Source organism: Micropterus salmoides, unplaced genomic scaffold (assembly GCF_014851395.1).
Source record: "Micropterus salmoides isolate LMB-PRFRI ecotype aquatic unplaced genomic scaffold, ASM1485139v1 Ms_hic_scaffold_10, whole genome shotgun sequence".
Taxonomy (NCBI): Eukaryota; Metazoa; Chordata; class Actinopteri; order Centrarchiformes; family Centrarchidae; genus Micropterus; species Micropterus salmoides.
This window is the reverse complement of record NW_024040041.1, coordinates 23,679,850-23,689,317: the sequence shown is the minus strand read 5'-3', so window position 1 is coordinate 23,689,317 and position 9,468 is coordinate 23,679,850.

Genomic DNA, 9,468 nt, shown 5'->3' with positions numbered 1-9,468 from the left:
CTCTTATTCTCAGACAGATGTGTAAACGTCTAATCTAAATCAGTTACACTGTGTTCTTCTGAGTTTAAGAGCTGACTTCAATAATTTCAGAGCCGTCTGTGGGTTCACATTTTTCTCAGCAGCTGTAGATGTCAAATGTTTTAATAAGTAATATCCATAAAAATGAGTAATACTCAATATTATTAATATTTTAGCAATCACGTGGCCTTTTCTCCAATGGTGAAGTCAACAAACTGTAATTTTCCTGCGGAATCCAGCGCACAATTGCTTTCAACTTAGTTTGTTCTTGTTTCTTCCAGTCTGTTATGCAGAAGCAATTTGTACATTGCACCATGAGCACTGTCAATTGATTTGATGATGTTCTGTATGAAGTTTGTTTCTGAGGGTAATGAAAGCTTGCTTTTCCAGCCGATCAATGAAGTCAGTCACCCAGTGGGGTTTGCTGAAGGATTTTCCACGGAGCAGAGATTTCTTCGTTCAGCATCAGTGTGGCATTATTGATTGGGGTCAAAACAAACTCATTCATACCTGTATTGACAGCAGACCTGAGCAAACCACTACAGTCTGTTTTCTAATAATGTGGAGGTGGATGCTTGAGTAAATAACAATTATTTTGATTACAGTATGAAGAAAACTGATTGTGGGGAAGTGCTGGTAAACAGTTTGTACACTGACTTATAAACCTATAATCCTTGAGCCTGCTGCCTTTGATCAGGTCAATAGTAGCACTATTTCCTGCTTCATTGCTCAATGTGACTGCCCTGGAGTGAGCACAAAATGAGTTAATACCATCCAATACCTCTAAACTGTCCATTTAAATAGTGGCAAATTCTGAAAAGTTGAAATACTGTCAACTTCAGGTACCTTCAAAAGCCGCACAGAAAGGCAAAAGCGCTTTGAAGAAGATGCCTATTTACAGAGTCTCTGCACAGCCTCACATGCTTCTCTTTTTGTAACACAAAAACACTGGTATGCTGAAAAACAACCCCAGTGGAAGCACACTCCAAGACAAATTTGTCACACTCAACATTAAGTGCAGACAAAACATAATCTCCATTGGTTTCTATGACAACCAGGGGATAATGATTCACAGTAGGTAGCTGAGGCCTGGACTGACCTGTCTTTTTTCTTTTTTTTCAGTTTTTAGTATTTTTTATCAATTTATGGTACTGAACTGCATCAGTATACAATTTGGTATGAAAAGTGGTTATATTATGCTATTTTTCAGGTTCATCATTTTATTTAGGGTTTGTACCAGATTAGGTTTACATGGTTTCATTAAAAAAAAACACACCAAGTTTTCACGCTGTGTGTTGAACACTCCATTTTAGCTACAGAGTGAAGCATCTCACTTCTATTTGATCTTTGTTGGGAGTTGCACATGCGCAGTTCTATCTCACACAGGCTCCGCCCTCTACTGGACTCTATGGGTACTACCCCTCCTCTGGGTGTAGAGGGGGAACATACACTGGCAGTGCCTGACGTTCCACTGAGAAGTCAGGGCAGCGCAGGTGTTAATGGTCATTCCAAGCCCCTATCGATCCAGCGACCTTCTCAGGAGTGTCCCACCATTCTGTCACTAGATGATGTGGTGGTCGGGGCTTTGGCCGGCCTGTGGCCGACCGGATTGGTGTGGTGGACTTCATCAGGCTCCACCCACTGTACCCATTGAGTCCAGTGCCTGTGTGCAATAGAACAAAGGCCCTCTACCGATGAGCCCTGCCACTCTGACGCCATCTGCTGAAGAGGCGGTCGGATGCTGAGGCAGTAGGGACACTGCTATTTATACGTCACGCACGTATTGGTAGCAACGTCCAATTGGTTGGCTACGTGCTCGATAAAATTTCAGTGGGCAAGTGCGTGCATGTGATTGGAGGAGGTAGTACCTATAGAGTCCAGTAGAGGGCGCCGCCTGTGCTTATAGAACTAGGGTTACCATATTGTAACCTTCGTTCCTAGGTAAGGACTACTAGCCAATCAGAAGCAGAGTAGGGCGGGTCGTGAGAAGCTGCTAACCATGCTTTGGTAAAGTTTAATGTTTAAATGATATGATCTTTTCCAAGCAGGCAACAATGTTGATGATACAGTACTAATCACTGGCACTGACTATTTTTGTGTTATATAATTATACTATAACCTAACCAGCAGGGAAGTCAACACAACAAAAACATAGATTCCTGTGGTCTAGTTATCTCATCTAGAGCCGCACTGTTTGTGAGACATTTTGTAGCATGTCTTTATCTGGAAAAAAATACTAATTCCTGCTTCAAAAAATTCACTTCAGGACATACGATATGCTTCATTAGTGAACAGAAGCATGTGGTTAGTTGCTGGGTAGAGATCGTTTGAGTCTCAGAATCAACAGAAACAGGGCTGGACTGGGACAAAAAATCAGCCCTGGCATTTTTGGCCCAGGCGGCCTACCACAATCGGTCACTCCTCACCAATACACCATCCTTGCAGTCCTCTTAAAAATGTGTACGTACTGTGATATTCCCCCAAACCTCTATAAAGCTGAGTAGTAAATGCCGTGGATAAGTGTACCAGTGCGAGTGGATCAGTGTACTCATTCGCACTCATTTACTGACTCCCTGGTGATCAGAGGTGGCCATGGAGTACACAACTTATACTCAAGTACAAGTACAAGTAATTTTCACAGCAGCATGGGATTAGCCAACGTGATGCTGCCAAAATAACGTCACCTAGTCAGCCATTAGGGAACTACTACTAGCTACAACAACAATGTTTAGACAGCTGCGTAATCGCTGCACCTTTTTTATTAAAAAGCCGACAAAGCCGTCATATCAGAAAAATCTGCAATGTTGAAGTACTTTGTGGAAGCTGGTTCCTTGTTTGAGCGTCAGCTGGTTTACCAACTATTTGGCAGACAGAACTCAGTGTGTTTATTTTGTGTCATGGCCCCCGGCCCCTGATCCCCTCCAGTGACAGTGTGTGTATGGGTGAATGATTTTGAAGCCCAGACCTTGCCCCTCTCCCCATCAGTTTTCCCTCTGTCATTTCATCAATAAAACTCTTTTGTTCATTCCCCAGCTCCAGTCTGCTCTTGGGTTCTGTTACCAGCCCTGAAATTTTGACAATCTCAAATCTGCAACACTGAATGTATCTAGTGGTGTACCGCAAGGATCTGTCTTGGGTCCAATTTTATTTACTATTTATATTAATATCTTGGGCCAAGACATCCCACAGGCTCATTTCCATTTTTATGCTGATGATACCATTATTTATTGTAAGGCTGCTACTTTACATCAAGCTTTTTCTTATTTACAATCTACTTTTAACCTTGTTCAGGTACAACTGTATCAGCTTAAGCTGGTTTTGAATGTTAAGAAAACTAAGATTATGCTATTCCAAAATCTATAAGAAGTCTCTGAACAGTCTTCCAAGTATTTTTACTATACATGGTGAGCAGATCGTACAATTAGTAGAAATGTACAAATATTTGGGTGTATTAGTTGATGATCAGCTCTCTTTTAAATCACACATTGATAAACTGGTACAAAAGCTCAAGGCACATACATTGGCATGACAAGTCTACATGCTGGATATGCTCCCCTCTTATTTTTGTACTTGTATGTCACGCAACATCAGTTCCTATAATTTGCGCTCCGGTAACTTGTATTTGTTATCTGTACCTACGGTCCGTACAGAGCTCGGTAAGAAGGCCTTTAGTAATGCTGCCCTCAGGTTTCTCTGGTTGAATAATGAATCTGGTTTTAGTTGTCAAGTGAACAGCTGAGGGTGTGGTTTGCTGGGCTGGAACATTTCCAATGTGTACTTTGTTCTTCTGTCTGGGAATAAGAGCAGACTTCAATCATTTCAGAGCTGTCTGTGGTTTCCCTGTGTTCTGTGTCAAATATTTTATTGTGTAATATTCATAGTATGAATGATATGAACAATATTTTAGCAGTCATGTTGTAGACAGCAAATCTATTTTAGATAATGAATAAAACAGAAGTATAAAGGGATGCTGTCTTGTCACATGCTCTTTCTTAATGTTAAAGGATGTTAAGTGGAGACAAACAACTGATGAGTGTTGTCGTAATGATGGATTCATTAGGGGAGTCTGGATTGATCAGTTTTATTTGAGTAACTTGTTGCTGGCAAACAGTAAAGCTGATGATACACAGAGCAACGTTTAGAGCAATTGTGCAGGACAACGTTGCCGTCCATGGTAATGAGTAAAGATTACTACCGTAATCCCCTTCCCCCACAACTCCGCCACCCGCCCGCACCGCTGCTATCTGTTCAAAACATAGTCGGACTTGCCAGTAGCAAGATTGCCCAACAACATTGCTCTAAAAGTTGCTCCGTGTAGCATCAGCAAAGAACGGCTAGTCTTCAGATATCATTGTTGTGTTGAATTCTACAGAGAAATGATTAAGGTTTAAATTAGCAGAAGACATGTTTTCGATTCTGTTAGCCCGAAGCTGCCTTTTAATAATTCACCAATTCAATGCAATTCTATGTAGACTACTTTTCAAAATGTCATGCTACTCCTTGTGTTCTGGGTGGAAATCAATCTCATGTTTTCACCATCCTTTCAAAGTGTTCCATCTGTGGTTGCCATGGAAACATTCACATGAAACAACACCCAGAGGTATTTCTGAATGTTAATTTGCCTTACACCGAGGCCCAAATCCATCATTGTCCAACCTAAACTGTTTGCATCGGATCACTCACTCTTTATTTTAGATGTGGGTGGTGCTGTTGTACAAGGAACCAGTGGAAAGATTGATTTTTATCTCAACTGGAATCAATCTGGTAACTTTGTAGTTCAGTGCTAATAGTCAGATGAAATACATAAATGTATACTGAAGAGAAGATGCAGAAATTAATGTTAATAGTTATTGGCTTTTGTGGGCTTGTACCGTGAGATGAATTTCAGATTTGCCATGTCACAGTCAAATATTGTAGAAGTAGGACAAACATTTTGAAAAATCTGCAGGGGCAATAATAAATGAGATAGTGACATCAGTATAAATCATACTAATGTGAAGTAATGGATGAAAAAGCATGTTTTGTTTTCCAAAAGTAGCTGCTCCGTGACGACATGATGCTCCATCCTGTCGTTTTGTCTGACCCAGTGTCATGCGGTAAGTTGATGGATAATAGCTGACAACAGCGCAGACAGAATGTCAGAACTTGTATTTGGAACAGGAGGAGGCAGTAACATGTCAGACTGAAGGCTGTGAAGTTGCATCTGAAGGATCCTGAGATAACTCATCCACCGCAGGGAGACCTGCCCACGCCAGACCCTGATTTGGAGAAACATTTTCTATTCACACTGGAGCGTGCTAGGGATGGCATTGATGCCCAGGAGCTTGAATGACTAATCTTGGTTTACAGTTGAGCCAGTGAGTAAATAAATTAGGAAAGTCAGTGCTTCATTTAACAACTGGTGCTCAGCACCAAGTTGTAAGGGTCTCATCATTAGATGAGCTGGACCACTTCTCTCCTGCACATGGATCCTTCATTAGAGGTGATAGCAACCACTGGGTGATGTCGTGTGTGCACTTGACAGTGTGGTGGATGGGTGGGTGGAGATACAATGACTACAATGAGGAAGCATGAGGAGCACACTTTGGCCCGCCGCCTATTGTCGCCCACTGGACTACAGATTTCAGGGGGAATTACTGAACCTTTGGGTTTGAGGAAGTTGATATAGAGCACTCCAGCAATGTTTTGTGGTTGTATTGTAGTTGTCTGTTTGCTGGTTTGTTGGTCTGTCTAATAAATATCGATCTATCTATCTATAGATATATATTTATACAGAAAATGAGAAGTCACAAAAACTCAATACATGTCAGCATCAATACATTTTCCCTTTTTTCTTGGGAAATGGGAATCCCAGAAAATCACATTATCACAGGAATGTCTCCTCTCCTGAGACGAGTGAAAGGAGGAGGGGTAAAGAAGCAGACCACACCACTCCAATCTTCTGCATATGTCTACCTAGTTCTGGTTAACTCAGTTCCTATTTCAAAATCAGCATGTGGAAATAAAAGATCACATTTTTCAGATAATATCAATTACTGTACATTTTACTCTGAATTACCAAGTTGTTATCTTTTGTTAATTTTTCCCTGTATGGGTTATTGATGAAGTCCAGATATCCTCCTGAGGATGGATAAGGGAGGGTCATAAATTGTCACATTGTCACTTAACATTTATTGGCATCCTCTCTGACTCAGGCTGGGGTTATCACACTTGTAGGGTTCAGGTCACACGAAAACAGTGCAATGGTCACTTAACTTGATATGTGTGCCTTGATATCATCCCCTTGGTTGTTTATGCTCAGAAAAAAGCGAGGACGGTATGTTTGGGGGACATTTCTCTCTGAGTCCTCCCAAAGCTTCAGTTCTGTGTGGACTATTTAAATTGTTGCCATGCCAAAATTTCATACTATGATTAAAATGTGTCCGGAGTCAGTTACGGATTGTACTGTTTAGAAAAACAAGTATGTTATAAGTAATATGTTGTTTCACGAATTAACCTCTTAACATTCCAACGGCCCACCCACGGGCCGTCAGGTCCTGTCGGTAGCTTTCGGTATGTGCACACAGCAGCTATGTTAACTTCATTCTCCCATGATACACCGTTTGAAAGCTAAAATCCCTGTGATTCGACCCATGCAAACTATTTCAAGATACAGTGCTACAAACAAGTAGCATGATTGTACCACAACAAGAATTCTTTGTGTGTTGATGAATCTCTCTCCAGAAGACATAAAAATTTCCACACAGGGCTCAATTTTAGGCCCTACCCTTTTTAATCTGTACATGCTGCCGCTTGGAGACATCATCGTTTCATTTTTGCCGGCAGACATGGCTTGTATGTCATTATAACCGTAATAACTCTGATTTGAATGTAAACAACTACGATTTCTTGTATTCAATTTAGCCACTGAACTCTAACCTTTTGAGTGACACCAAATCCGACCCAGTAGGAGTTCACATGTCCCTTTCACAGCCTATAATAGCCAACGAGAGCCCACACTGTAAGGAAGAGCCAGCCCCTATTATTTTGTGGGTAGGCCGAGCCAATTGCAAGCAATTGTTCCGATGACTGGCACTTCGTGTAGCCAATATAGTTCTGAAAATAACGATATCCAGCTTTAAGTAGGAAATTCATGATTTAATACGGCTAATACGGAGCAATGCAGCAGCAGCCGTCCTGCCTGCCAGCCCTCCGCCTGTCCTGCCTGTATCCTGCTCGGCTAGCACGGCTAGTCCTCCGCCTAGCCTGTCCGTCCGCCTGCCTGCCCTACCTACCAAGGACTCAGGGACTATGACTCTCCTGGCCTACCTGACCATGAAGGCCAGGGAGTCCGAGGCAGCACGGGCAGCTAGCCTATGGCCTGATAGCCTGGAGGCTAGGCTTTCCCCAGAGTCGTCCTTTGAAGGGAGTCGCCTAGCCATCTTTCCCGTGGTGGTCATCGGAGGCGACCAGGTCACCATCAGCGACCTGTCGGCAACCAACCTGTCCCCCGCCTGCCTGATCCCTGGCCTGCTCCTGATCCCAGGTCTCACTCGGTGGTCCTACCGACACCTGTTGCTGGTCCCTCGTCGAAGGTCCGACTGACACCAGTTACAAGGTCTCCGTCGGTGGCCAGACCGAGCCCTGCTCCTCGGGTCCAGTCTATGGTCTCTAGACCTCCTGTTCCCTCGTCGGTGGCCCGACCAGCACCAGCTCCGTTGGTGGCCCAGCCGATTCCTGTTCCTAGTGCTCAGTCGGTGGTCAGGCCGACTCCAACTCCTCGTGTCCGGTCCATGGTCCCCAGCGCTGCTGTCCAGTCGGTGGTCAGGCCGACTCCAGCTCCTCGTGTCCGGTCCATGGTCCCCAGCCCAGCTGTCCAGTCAGTGGTCAGGCCGACTCCAGCTCCTCGTGTCCGGTCCATGGCCTCCAGCCCAGCTGTCCAGTCCATGGCCTCCAGCCCAGCTGTCCAGTCGGTGGTCAGGCTGACTCCAGCTCCTCGTGTCCGGTCCATGGCCTCCAGCCCAGCTGTCCAGTCCATGGCCTCCAGCCCAGCTGTCCAGTCGGTGGTCAGGCTGACTCCAGCTCCTTGTGTCCGGTCTATGGTAATCAGCCCAGCTGTTCAGTCCATGTCCTCCAGCCCAGCTGTCTCGCCCGTGGACCTCAGCCCAGCTGCTTGGCCGGTGGTCCTCAGCCCAGCCGCCTCGCCCGTGGTCCTCAGTCCAGCTCTGCCACTTGAGGCCTCAGGCCTCCTACGTCGGCCTCCTGACCAACCTCCAGAGAGGTTCCGCCCTCAGCGCTGGCCTCCTGCCCGATCTCCTGAATTCTGTGACCCCCCTGTTCTGCCCGGCCTGTTGGGTCGTCCTCCGGGACGGCCTCCCGAACTCTGTGGCCCCCCTGTTCTGCCCGGCCTGTTGGGTTGTCCTCCGGGTCGGCCTCCCGAACCCTGTGGCCCCCCTGGTCGGCCTGGCCTCATGGGTCGTCCTCCGGGACGACCACCTGAACTGTGTTACCCTCCTGGCCTGCTCAAACGACCTCCTGGTCGGCCTCCTGAACTGTTCTGCCCCTCTGCCCTGCCCTGTATGTTAGGCCAAGCGCCTTACCTGCCCTGTTTCCTGGCCATGATCTGCCTGTTGGGTGGTTCCCCCAGACTGTTCCCTAACCCTGATTTGCCTGTTTTGTCTTCCTTATGGACCTTATGACCCCCCTGCTCTGCCCTCAGGCCACCCGCCGGAGAATTCCCTGTCTAGTCCCTGGCCTCTCTGGATTTTGATTTTTGTTTTTCTACAATTTGTCAAGAGGCTTTTTATTTAGCGGATGGTATCAGTCGTGATTAGATGATTCATGACACAAAATTTGCAATCGATGACACTGGTCCTGCTGGCCTATTCTCAGTTGCATTAGTCATTCTTGTCCCCTGCTGACTCTTGAAATGACATGAAGTCGGCTTGACCATTTTGTTTACCTCGGACATGCTGTGATTTTGATTCCACCGTTTTCCCCCCCTGTTTGTTTGTTTATTTGGATCCCCATTAGCTGCTGTATCATAACAGTATTCCTGGGGTCCATATAAGAAAGTAGATAGAACCACGAGACCGAAAGGTAAATAATATTTAAGGTTTTACTCTTTTCAGAGGATGCATTTTTAATAATAGTTTAAAACTGGACACTTCTTGAATAGGCGTACATTGCTCAATCAACATGTTACATACACTGCCGTTTATTGCTGCATGTCTAGTAAAATAGTTATGTGTATTACAGTAGTTATAGTAGTACAAGTAACTTTTGTGATATGTGGGGGATTTTGTGATTATGACATCTCTGATAAAGTAATGAATGGAGTAAACTGCTTGAAACATCAAGCCAGGAGAGATTTTTGTACATGCATTTCATGAAAACCTTTCCTGTACACCAAGACAGCTCAATTATTATTAGTGAATCTAAACCCTCCAAAGCTCAGACCCCTGGACCAAA